This window comes from Dromiciops gliroides, chromosome 1 (assembly GCF_019393635.1).
Source record: "Dromiciops gliroides isolate mDroGli1 chromosome 1, mDroGli1.pri, whole genome shotgun sequence".
NCBI lineage: Eukaryota > Metazoa > Chordata > Mammalia > Microbiotheria > Microbiotheriidae > Dromiciops > Dromiciops gliroides.
Genome location: NC_057861.1, coordinates 753,655,672 through 753,668,988, shown reverse-complemented (window position 1 = coordinate 753,668,988; position 13,317 = coordinate 753,655,672). Strand labels below are relative to the sequence as shown.

The following is a 13,317-nucleotide window of genomic DNA, read 5'->3' as shown; positions in this document are numbered from 1 at the left end:
AAAGTAGTGGCCAAGTGAATGGATAGGGGTCAAAGGTGAGAGAAAAATCATGGAGAGAGAAACAGAAAGATTTGGCAAGTGGCTGGATATGTGGGCTGAGAAAGAGTGAGGAGTAGAAGATACTGTTAAGGTTATGGTCCTGGGAGACTCAAAGGATGTGATGTGTTGGATAAAAACAGGGAATTTTGAAAAAGAGCAAGTTTGGAGGAAATTGTAATGAATTCTGTTTTAGACGTGCTGAGTTTGAGTGCCTATGGGACATTCAATTTGAAATGTCCAGTAGGCAAATAGTGATGTGATATTGAAACTCGTGGGAATATTAACATATAGATCTCAAGTCATTGGCATGGAGATGATAAACCCATACGAGTTTATGAAATCCTTAAGAAAGACATTGTAGGGAGGAAAGAGTAAGGGTCCTAGAGCAAAGCCTTGGGGAATGACCATAGGTAGGGAGCAGCATCTGGATGGAGACCTAGTAAGGGACTGAAAAGAAGTAGTAGACAGCACTACTAATGCAGTGAGACAAGTAGAAACAGGACCCAATCTATAGTAGCATCATGAAAGACCAGTATCCAGCAGAAGGTGGACAATCATGCAAACACAGCAGACAGGTCAAGAAGAATGAGGACTGAGAGAAGCCCATCAGATTTGACAACTGAGGTCATTGTAAAGTAATTATGTTGGAAGTCAAACCCCCAAGGGTTGAAGAATAAGTGAGAAGAGAGGAAATGGAAGCAGAAAATTTGGTCAGCTTTCTCCCTGCCCCCTCAAGCCCTACCCCCCCCCCCCTACAAAACCAAGGAGAAGCTAAGGAAACTTTCCAAATCATTGTATCTCAAGTCTCATAATGAAGTTTTTTATTCTAAGAAATAGGTTCTCTGTATCAACTGTGAGTCAGGCAGGGCCTGAGCACAAACTAGATGATGAATCTTTTCTCCTTGACAAGCCCAGTTAGGGAAAGGAAGGACAAAGAATGTTGAGTCTTTGCTACAATTTCTCTTAAATACTCTTTTTTTTTTTTAAGTGAAGCAATTGGGGTTAAGTGACTTGCCCAGGGTCACACAGCTAGTAAGTGTTAAGTGTCTGAGGCTGGATTTGAACTCAGATACTCCTGACTCCAGGGCCGGTGCTCTATCCACTGCGCCACCTAGCTGCCCCTTGTATTCTTTTTTTTTTTCTCTTAAATACTCAAAGATTTGGGTCCTTAATCTGATAACACTAATTTATATGTCCTTGACTTTATCAGTACCAGTGTGTTGCTACCAGATAGGAAGATGCTAACTCCCCAAAATAATTTCTAATTATCATCTTAGATGAAAGTCTAAACATAGCAAGAATTGAGTTTAAATTTAAATTTTAAAAATGATTTTTTGGTGGAAAAAATGTAGCTGTATGCACCGAGAAAGCTGGAGAGTTGAGACATGGCAGTACCTGTTAGCAGCTTCTCCTGGAAGTTCTTAAAATTACTCTGATAATCAGATACTAGCCTCAGCCTTGTGAATCTCTGTGGGCTTTATTTTGTTTTGTGTTTAAGTTATGGATATCTTCAAAATAAGACCTTTTGTCTTTTAGTTGTTCTACTGATATCTTGTTTTTGGCTCTCTTGATTCCAACATGTCTTTTAATTAATACTCATGTAGGCTTGTTTCTCCTTTCCTACACTAGCAGAGTTCATTGTATATCTGATAGTCCCATCACTCCTTTAAATGCTAGTGAAAGATATCATAGTATCCCAGGGAAAATTTGGGGAGGAGGAGGGAAATATCCCAAATTTTCAGGAACTTATACAGTGTATTTAATTCTGTCCATTAAATGCATACAATATACAGTCAAATTCTAAAACAGGTGACTTAGAATTCTGGCCTTAAAGCTTCAGTGCAAACATACTACAATTGGTAAGAGTAATCACCATTTCTAATTGACAACAAAATTGGAATCTCATAAGCAGAAGAGTATGCTGTATAAATCACAAGGCCAGGATGATTTAAAATGATGTACAAATAGGAAAAGGAAAATCTAGATCAAAAGGAGGACTGTGGGGGCAGCTAGGTGGCGCAGTGGATAGAGCACCGGCCCTGGAGTCAGGAGTACCTGAGTTCAAATCCGGCCTCAGACACTTGACACTTACTAGCTGTGTGACCCTGGGCAAGTCACTTAACCCCAATTAAAAAAAAACATTAAAAAAAAAGGAGGACTATGCCTTTATGATAAGCCAAGGGAAAATCCAATTGAGAGTCAATGTACATCATTGTTTTCTTTTGTGTTCAAAGACGATTAAAATCTTCAGTAAAAATTGATCACAAAAAATTGATCATAAAAATGAAAAGCAATTGGATGACAGGAATTTATACTGTACTAGTCAGCACAGAAATGTGCCTTAGTCCAGTTCTGTACTGCTGCATGTTAGTAGGAACAAGGGACTGGAAAAAAGAACATATTAGAGTTGAATTGGCTAAGTATAGGATCAAGATTATAGAACATTATAGGAGAAGGGAAATGAAGTCAGAGCAGAGGTAATGACCTAACAAGGCATTGAGGAGTGAAGGAATCAGGAGTTTTGATGAGGGTGAAGAATTGATTTTAGGAGGAGTGAGGAACAAGAAGAGATAGAAAGATAGGAGGTTAAGGTCAGATAAAGGGATATCCATTTTTAGTTAGGAAAATGGAATACTTCTGGATAATGGTGAGATCCAGAGAGTGACCATCCCTATGTAGGGTTGAGGTAGAGGAAAAAAAGTAGGACATGGGATTAAAAGAGATTGAAGAATTGAAAGTTTAGGGAGTTTGAAGGAGTATCAACATAGATGGCAAAGACTCCTGATATAAGGGCAAGATTAGGTAAGGAGAGGAAAAAGGTGAGCCAGGTGCTAAGCCTTTCAAGAAAGGAGGGAGAATGACCTGGAGTGATATAAACCGTAATCTGGATTGGGTAGAACATTTCGATACTGTGAATTTGTTGTGGGATGGTGATAAAGGGAGAGTCTGGATGTAGAAGAGGAGAATGAGGGGTGTTTTGATTTCTCCTATAGTACCAGTGTGTCAAGGGTTAGGTTTGAAGGTACAGCCAGTGATATAAAGAAGGACCAAGGATGCTGTGTCATCAGAAGGGAATCATGTCCAACCATTCTGGAGAACAATTTGGAAGTATGCCCAAAGGGCTATCAAACTGTGCATATCCTTTGATCCAGCAATACTGTTGCTATGTTTATGTCCCAAAGATATCACAAAAAAGAGAAAAAGATCTATTTGTACAAAAATATTTACAGCAGTTCTTTTTGTGGTGGCTAAGAATTGGAAATCAAAGGAATGCCCATCAATTGGGGAATGGCTAAATAAACTGTAGCATATGATTGTGATGGAATATTATTGTGCTATAAGAAATGACAAACAGAACAATTTCAGAAAGGCCTGGAGAGATTTATATGAACTGATGTGTGGTGAAGTGAGTAGAACCCGAAGAATGCTGTGCACAGTGACAGCAATATTGTTCAGTGAAGAACTGTGAATGACTTAGCTATTCTCAGCAATACAATGATCCAAGATAATCCCAAAGGACTAATAAGGAAGCATACTATCCACCTCCAAAGAAAGAACTGATCTTTTTAAAAAAAATAACTGATCTTGATTGAACCCAGACTGAAGCATGCTATTTTTTCTTTTATTCAAGTTTTCTTACATAAAATGACTAGTATGGTAATGTTTTACATAATTGCACATGCATACTCTATATCTGATTGCTTACCACCTCAAGGAGGGCAAGAAGGGAGGGAGGGAAGGAGGGATAGAATTTGGAACTCAAAATTTTAAACAAAAATGTTTATTATTATTTTAAGACCAGAAGAGAATCATGTCTCAGGGCTAGTAAATGGATGGAATGTGAAAGATGAAAGGAAGATTATTTATCATAAAGTAAGAATGCTGGAATTCACAGTGAAAGAGAAGGGAAGGGTTGGAGTGGGATATATAGAGTATGGGTGAGAGGGACATGAATGAGAAGCCAGTAGTAGGAGTTTAGGGATAGGTTTCTCCCATGGGGTCCATGATGGATTAATATCAGAATAGGGAGGGAAATAGGGAGGGAGGATTGTTAACCATAGGGGTAACAAATAGCAGGTTTTGGATTAAAGTTATTTGGTACTTGTTAAATTACCTCTGGCTCCAAGAAGCTGCAGTATGCCAAGGGACCACACCCTGGCAAAACCGTTTCGGCAGACGGACTAAATAATGTTGAGAGTAACTGACAGGCGTCAAACCTGTTGGTGAGTCAGAGGAGTGAAGATTTCCCCAGGTGGAATGGGCAGATGAGAACAATTTGTTCCAATGTTCATGAAAGTGGCTGAAGCAGGTGCTGTGGAGCTCTTAGAGCTTGGTCAGCCACTGAAGACACCATGGTCATTCACTGCACCCAGGGCCATCACCAGTTAGTTGTCTTGACTTTTGTCTTGTCATTGGACTTAAATGACTTTGGAAGAGAGAACAAGGCTGACAATTTTTGGCAATTTTTTTCTCTTAAATCCAATTCATGCACAAGTCAAGACATCACCTATGACATCACTGGTCCTCTTTAAAAATGAAGGATGGACAATAACAACAATTACAACTAATTAAATAATAGATTATGGATCAATTGAACAGATATGGAATAAAAGATCCAGAAAGAGCATAATATCAAAGACCAGTGTTAGAGAAAACCCAAAGACTTGGTAGTTGGATTCCCAGATATTTTATTCATTCTATAATTATTTTAAATTTCCTTTTCCATCTATGCTGGATTTTATCTTTATCATTCTTGTTTTATTTTTAAAATAATTTTTTAGCTCTTCTAGAAATTCTTGCAGGGCTTGCATTCAATTCACTTTCCTCCCCCCACACCCCGCTTTGAGGCTTTAAGACTTGTAGCTGTTTAACATTGTTGTCTTCTGAGTTTATGTCTTGATCTTCCCTGCCACCATAGTAGCTTTTTATGGTCAAATTCTTTGTTGTGGTTGTTTGCTCATTTTTCCAGCCTGTTTCTTGATTTGAACTTTATATTAAAGTTGGGCTCTGTTCCAGGGTGGAGATTGGGGGACTGTCCCAAGCTTCAAACTTTTTTCACATTGTTATTTTCAGAGCTAGTTCTGAGGGTTTAGAAGTCTTGAGTGCTTCCAAAGTGTTGTGATCCATGGACAGGTGTGGTCACTGCTCCCTTGCAACCACAACTGATACTGTTCTCAGGGCCACTGTTTCTTTCTGACCAGAGGCAATCCTGCTCCTAAGAGACCATCCTCCCTCGACTCTGAAAGCATTTCTCTCCTCCCTGGAAATGTGACCAGGAAGTGGGCATAGGCAATGGAGTTTCCAAACAATGCCCAGTCCTATGCCCAGTGCTAGCACAATAATCTTCAGCAGTCTCTTTTTGACCAGTTGCCAATCCCTTTACTGCCTCTGGCTTGAGAAGTCCCAAAGCTACTGTTGCTGCTGCTATCCAAGCTACCTCCAAGGTCCATAAGCTGGTATTGCCACCATATGTGCTCCAGGTCAGCCCTAGTCTTCTCCTTCTGATCTTCCAAGTTGTCTTTGACTGGAGAAAATGTTTCGCCCTGACCTTTTGTTGGCTCTGCCACTCCAGAATTCAATTTGAGGCATTATTTTAAAGTTGTTTGGAGGGGAATGTTAAGAGAGCTCATATATAATGCTTCTTCTATTCCACCATTTTGGTCTCTCATTTTATTTTAAAAAATATTTTAAAACTTTAACAATTCTTGTTTTATCTCTCCAGGAATTCTAGTCGTACTTGTGGCCGGTCTATATTCTTATTTGAGGTTTTGCTTGTATATATTTTAAAGTAATTTTCTTCTTCTGGGTTTGTTTTCTGAGCATCCTAGTTACCATGTTCTGCTCTACTTCCCTTTCTCCTTTACCCCCTCTCCCACCACCTTCCCCTTAAGCTTTGTTTGTAGTTGTTGTGAGGTTGCTTTATTTCTCTGGGTTTATTCCTTGGTCTTCTCTTAACTTACAGTATTTATTGTGCTTGATATTTTCTTTTTAGCCTCAGTCTCCAGATTGGGAGAATGTAAGTGGTCAAGTACCCTCTGTCACTCTTAGATGTGTTGGGTAAGTTTTGTTTGGTTCTGTCCCCTCTTTAGTCTGGATGCCACTGCCCCTCTTGGATAGGGTGGATGATATTAGGTCCTACCCTCTGCCTCAGTCTTTGGATTCTTCATCAGCCTCCTAGAGCTCAGTCTACAGCAAGTTTGGCCTTGGTAAGTCTTTGGGTCACCTTGCACAACCTCCAGTTCAGAGTTGATTCTATTCCCTGTTTCAACCCTGATAGGCCTCAGTGATATGTTAGAGAAGAAGCTGGTCTCAGGCCTCTGGCACAGTCCCTGTGGTGATGGAATCCAGGACCTGAGGATCTGTCTCTGGCTGGGACTGCCAGTGTTCTGAGGACTGCACATACAGATGGGATGGACAGTGACCTCTGGGGGCTGCTCCTGTTTCCCATTTCTGTTCTGACAGGATACAGCTGAGATCCAGCTTCAAGTAACTAGTCCTGGACCTGGCTTCATGTCCTTTTGAGATGGTTCACACTCACATCCCTACTGGGCTCCTCTTCCCATCTCGACTGGCTACTTGTTGATTTGAGCTTACCCTGGCTTCATTAGGGCAGCTCCTCACCCTTCCCTCAGCCAGCTCCTGAATTTACTTGGGTTCAAGTGGGATATGGCGGACTTGAGTCAGTTCGGACTCTGAGAATTATTATCAAATTATTCTGTCTATGTTAAAATGCTAAATCATGTATCTTGCTTCGCTGGCCCATTAGACATTGCCCCCTTCTTGCCCGCATTCCCAAACCCCCTGGGTTGTTATTGTTAGCCACTCTGTCTTGTCCCCCTTGTTTTATGACCCAGCAAAAGAGTGGTCTCTCATTAGTGCAGACACCCTGACGCTGCCTCTCTTCTCTTAAGTCCAAGCATAAATAAATATGTCTCCCCTTCTCCCCCTTCACTTCCTCCTTACATGGATGGAGAAGTTTCACCCTTTCCCCCTCCTCTTCCCCCAGCTCTCGGACAGAGCTGAGCATGCATCCATACCATGATTATGAGCTGAACACGCATTCTGGGTGAGACAGGATTGGATGTTAGATTGTGAGCTCACCCTGTGCATGAGGGGACCCCGCCAAAAAACTTCTATAAAAACCCAACTCATGAGCTCATTAGCACACTCCTCATCCCTTGCATGGGGTTGCCCATTCTCATGAGAATGAAATAAATCTGTCTCTGCTTGACTTGGTGGTCTCCTTGAATTATTTGGGTAAACTGAGGCAAATTGTCACAAACAGGTTGGAATTGGCTTCCCTAATGTGGCTCTTCCCCTCTCCTGGACTGGATGGAAGAGCTCATTCCTGGTGGGGTTTCCCCCCATTTTTTTTATCATTGGTCTTTATTGGGTCATTTCCCTATATTGGTGTTTATATGTGAGCTCAGGGTTTCTCTACAACTTTTCACACCAGAAGTAATTGTTTTTTCTAACCAGAAGTCAGCTCTTCTATCAAAATTGTTTGCTCTGCTTTAATTATTAGTTTCACACTGATCCATGGATGCTAATAACAATAATGATAGCTAGCACTTATAGACTCCATTAAGGTTTGCAAAGTATCTCAAAGTTTGCAATAACCTCCCAATAACCCTGGGAGGTAAATGCTATTATTACCTTCATTTTGCAGAAGAAGAAACTAAGGCAGACAGAAGCTTCCTGACTCCAGGTCTCATGCTCTAGCCACTACATTGTATACATGCTCTAGATATAATAACATCACCCACACAGATATTTTAACCCCTATTTCTTCTTTTAAATCTATGAGTTTTTTTCTTGATAAATTTCACTACTATGTTATTTGGTGTAAGAGATAGCCTGGAGTCAGCCTTGTAATTAGGAAGACTTGGGTTGAAGTCCTTCCTCTGGCACATGCCAACTTTGTGACCATGGGCAAATAAAATCCCCAAACTTTTCAGTGTCCTAAGTAACTTTTGAAGACTATTACATTACAGTTGAGTTGCCAGTCTATGTCAGTAAAAGGACATTCCAATATTTAAGAAATTATAGGTAGATGAGGAAAAAAAAGCAATTACAAAAAATTATTGGTTGTAAGATATTCAAAATCAATATAGTACTGATTCTAATATTGCCTTGACAAATGCATCGTTTGCTTGATTATCCCAATAATTTTTATAAAATTGAATTGTAGAGATAGTATCAATGCTAATTGTGACTTCCTTGAGCCAGTTGTTACATATTTTAATCAATCCAATTTAATCCTAAGGGTGTATGTATTGCATTAGATGCATTTCTCACTAGATGTATAGATCTTACAAAATCCATCCCATAACCCTTTTTCTTTTCTTAGGGACGAATATCATCATATGACACAGCGATAAGACCCCTAGCAAGGGACATGACTATGGTTCATCTGTACTTTTCCATTTTCCCACACTATAGGATCACAGACCTGCTGGGTGGACAGTCCTATGTAGAAAGTCAATTCACTACATGAGAGGTCATCTTTTACTATTTCATGGCCACCCCTGCAACCCTGGGGTGGTGTTACCCTTTTCTCATTACACGACTCATGTGACACCTTCCCTGTGATGCACCAAGTAAAATGTTCTCTCCTTTCTTTGATTTGTCTAGAGCACTTTGGGTCTCCCCTTTGTGCCCATTTTATCTTATCTACTTTCTGCCCATGCAGTAGCTTTTCTAACATAAGGCAAACTCTTTGAGGAGGATTGTAATTTTTTATCTATATTATCTATCCCCCAGCACCTCGTGTCATGTTCCAACTTCTTGTCATTGCTAGTTCTTGTAGAGAACTCTTCTGAAATCTGAATTATCTTTTTTATCATAAAAGTATTTTATTATTTTCCAGGTACATGTAAAGAGAGTTTTCAACATCAGTTTTCTTTTTTTATGGTTTTTATTTTTATTTTTTTTCTTTTTAATTTTTTTAGTGAGGCAATTGGGGTTAAGTGACTTGCCCAGAGTCACACAGCTAGTAAGTGTTAAGTATCTGAGGCCGGATTTGAACCCAGATACTCCTGACTCCAGGGCCAGTGCTCTATCCACTGTGCCACCTAGCTGCCCCCAGTTTTCTTTTTAAAAATTTTTCTTTTATTATTTTCCAGTTGCATATTACATATAATGATAGGTTTTAACATTTGTTTACACTGGATTTTTAGTTCCAAATTTTTCTTTTCTCCCCCACTTCCTTCCCTCCCTCCTCCCCAAGATGGAAAGCAGTCTGATATAGGTTGTATATGTACAGTCATATCAAAGATATTTCTACATTAGTCATCTTGTGAAAGAACAATCAGAGCACAAAGGAAAAACCTCAAACAAAAAATCCACTCCAAAAGTAGAAACAGTACAATTCAATCTGCATTCATAATTCACAGTTCTTTTTTTTCTGAATGTTGAGAATATTTTCTATCACGAGTTCTTTGAAACTGTTTTGGATTGTTGCACTGCTGAGAAGAGCCAAGTCTATCCCCATTGTTCATCACACAATGTTGCTGTGGCTGTGTACAATGTTCTCCTGGTTCTGCTTCTCTCAGTCAGCATCAGTTCATATAAGTCCTTCCAGGTTTCTCTGAACTCCTCCTGCTCATCGTTTCTTATAGCACAATAGTATTCCATTACATTCATACACCACAATTTTTTAGCCATTCCCCTATTGATGGGAATTCCCTTGATTTCCAATTCTTTGTCACCACAAAGAGAGCTGCTATAAATATTTTTGTACATGTGGGTCCTTTTCCCTTTTCTATGGTCTCTTTGGGATACAGACCTAGCAGTGGTACCACTGGGTCAAAGGGTATGAACAGTCCCACAGCCTTTTGGGCATAGTTCCAAATTGCTCTCCAGAATCAACATCTGTTTTCATAAGATTGTTAGTTCCAAATTTTCCTCCCTCCCTTCCTTCCCCCTCCCCAAGACAGAAAGCAATCTGATATAGGTTTTATATATACATATATACATACAATCACATTAAACATATTTCTGCGTTAGTCAATGCTATGAAAGAAGAATTAGAGCAAAAGGGAAAAACCTCAAAAAAGAAAAACAAAAAAATAGAAATAGTATGGTTCAATCTGCATCTAGATGCTGTAGTTCTTTTTTTTTTTTTCTGGATTTGGAGAAGATTTTCCATCATGAGTCCTTTGGAACTATCTTGGACCATTATATTGCTGAGAAGAGTCAAATCTATCACAGTTGATCAACATACAATGTTGTTGATACTGTGCATAATGTTCTCCTGGTTCTGCTCATCTCATTCATCATCAGTTCATGTAAGTTCTTCCAGGTTTCTCTGAAATCTGCCTGCTCATTGTTTCTTACAGCACAATGGTATTCCATTACGTTCATATACCACAATTTGTTCAGCCATTCCCCAATTGATGGGCATCCCCCTTGATTTCTAATTCCTCGCCACTACAAAAAGAGCAGCTATAAATATTTTTGTACATGTGGGTCCTTTTCCCTTTTTTATGATCTCTTTGGGATACATACCTGGTAGTGGTATCACTGGGCCAAAGGGTATGCACAGTCCCATAGCCCTTTGGGCATAGTTCTAAATTGCTCTCCAGAATGGTTGGATCACTTCACAACTCCACCAACAATGCATTAGTATTCCAATTTTTCCACAGCTTCTCCAACATTTATTATTTTCCTTTTTTGTCATATTGGCCAATCTGATAGGTGTGAGGTGGTATCTCAGAGTTGTTTTAATTTGCATTTCTCTAATTTAGATTTAGAGCATTTTTCATATGGCAATAGCTTTGATTTCTTCATCTGAAAATCCCTACAGTTAACTTTATTTTTTTTTTTATTTTGATTTTTTAGGTTCTGGTCTGGTTTTATTAGAAGTAAGGAGAGCTTAAGAACTGGGTGAGGCTGCCATGGGAAAGGATAAAATTGGGCTAACTCTAGGGCAGGGGGGTTCTTCAGGGGAGGAGAGGAAGAAGGGAGAAAAATGGGATGGGAGGCAGGCTGGGGTTCTGGACTCCAAGGGGAGGGGTGTACGGCAGAGAGCTAGCAGGAGAGGGCTCAGAAAGTAGTTTCCCTGGAAGTGCGAGTGGCCATTAGGGCCTGTTTCAGTTGCTCGTAGGTGACAAACATCACTACATTCTAGGAGCCAAGCAGGGGAAGGAAGGCATGCACCCTTTGTAGAAGGCTTGGGGTCCGTCCTTCCGGAGCACGGTTAGGGCGCACTGGCCAGCACTGGCATACTGGCCCATGGCGGAGTTCATGTATCTCGTCTTGGCCACGTCCACAGGAGGCAATGATGGTGGTGCAGAAGCCAGCCCCAAAGGCTGATGTGAAGTGGCATGGAAGGTCATCAGTCATGAGGTGGGCCTTCAGGAGGGCATCTCTGATGAGATCATATGTCACCAGCTCAGCACAGTTGACCATAGCATTGCGGGCAACAGTGGGTGAAGTTCTTTTCCATAGGCCCCAAAGCACCTCCTCTCTGGTGATAGTCTTATAGGTATCCAGTGTGCCCTGATATCTCTGGCTGCCACCTGCATGAGCCTGGGCCTGGAAACGTACCTTCACCACATCTGTGGGTTGGGCTATGGCCACTGCCAGTGCCCCTGTAGTACAGCCTGCCAGGAGGCGGCTCTCAGTGCCTGCATACTCAGATCCCTTGGTGTAGAACTACTTGACAGAGTCATAGAGGCCAATGTGGACAGAGGCAAAACTCATCTGGTGCTGCAAGCCAGCCACCAGCCCATTGTACAGGCTGCCAGGGCCGTCAGTCTTCACCATGGTCAGAATGGTGCCCATGACACCCCAATACTGGGCAGTGGCAGAGGAAGCTTGGATGGCCCCCCAGCTCTCTCCTTGAATCTGCAGCTGAACTTTGGCTGTGTCCAGGGGGAAGGTGATGAGGTTAGCGATGCAGGTGGCAGTGCCAGCTCCAAGGAACTTGATGGTGGCTGTTGGGGGCACATCTGTAGGTTTAAATCCAACCATGATTCGATGCTTGTTTTCTGAGGAGAAATGGTAAAATGGCCTCTGATGATTGAGATGAGATAGAGGAACTCTGCCAGAGTCCTGACTTGGAGGGTCTCATGATGATGGCACCTTGGTCAAGCTTCTCGAAAGGTGTCCCGCTCTTCAAAGTTGCTCACAGCAACCATGGCCACAAAAACCTGGTGAGATGCCACAGAGTAGGTGGCAATGCCTTAACTGTCTATGTGTTGTAAAGGCCACTAGGACCTCTTCCATTCTTACCAAGGGCAGCGCTAACCTTTTCTCCTTTCATACAACACCCTATAGTTTCTTTAAATGGAATTTCTCTTTCTCTCTCTTGCTGCTGAGCTTTGTTGGTCATGAATAGAAATGCTGATGATTTATGTGGATTTATTTTATACCTTGCAACTTTGCTAAAGTTGTTGTTTCAAGTAGTTTTTGAGTTGATTCTCTAGGATTCTCTAAGAATATCATCATATCATCTGCAAAGAGTGATAGTTTTGTTTCCTCCTTGCCTATTCTAATTCCTTTAATTCCTTTTCTTCTCTTATTGCTAAAGCTAATATTTCTAGTACAATATTAAATAATAGAGGTGATAATGGACATCCGTGTTTCATCCTTGATCTTATTGGGAATGCTTCTAATTTATCCCCATTACATACAATGTTTGCTGATGGTTTTAGATAGATACTGGTTATTATTATTATTTTTTTTTTTTGCAGGGCAATGAGGGTTAAACGACTTGCCCAGGGTCACACAGCTAGTTAAGTGTCAAGTGTCTGAGGCTCGATTTGAATGCAGGTCCTCCTGAATCCGAGGCCAGTGCTTTATCCACTGTGCCACCTCGCTGCCCCAACTGGTTATTATTTTAAGGAAAGCTCACTTATTCCTATGCACTGTAGTGTTTTGAATAGGAATAAGTGCTGTACTTTGTCAAATGCTTTCTCTGCATCTATTGAGATAATCATAAGATTTTGGTTAGTTTTGTTATTGATGTGGTTGTGTTGATAGTTTTCCTAATGTTGAACCAGCCCTGCATTCCTGGTATAAATCCCACCTGGTTATGGTGTATTATCCTGGTGATCACTTGTGGTAATCTCCTTGCTAATATTTTATTTAAGATTTTTTTTGCATTGATATTCATTAGGAAAACTGGTCCATAATTTTCTTTCTCTGTTATGGCTCTGCCTGGTTTAGGTATCAATACCATATTTGTGTCATAAAAGGAATTTGGTAGAACTCCTTCTTCACCTATTTTTCCAGATAAGTTGTGTCATACTGGAATTAATTGTTCTTTAAATG

At 40.6% G+C, this 13,317-nt stretch overlaps 1 non-coding gene and 1 pseudogene across 1 annotated transcript; both read right to left on the bottom strand.

Annotated features, from left to right (window-relative positions):
• Nucleotides 1-11,085: 11,085 nt before the first annotated feature.
• On the bottom strand, nucleotides 11,086-12,015 carry LOC122737032 (annotated as a pseudogene).
• Nucleotides 12,016-12,186: 171 nt separating this feature from the next.
• On the bottom strand, nucleotides 12,187-12,314 carry LOC122737819. Its single transcript, XR_006354589.1, has one exon. It is a non-coding gene; the product is annotated as a U6atac minor spliceosomal RNA (small nuclear RNA).
• Between the last annotated feature and the right edge of the window lie 1,003 nt (nucleotides 12,315-13,317).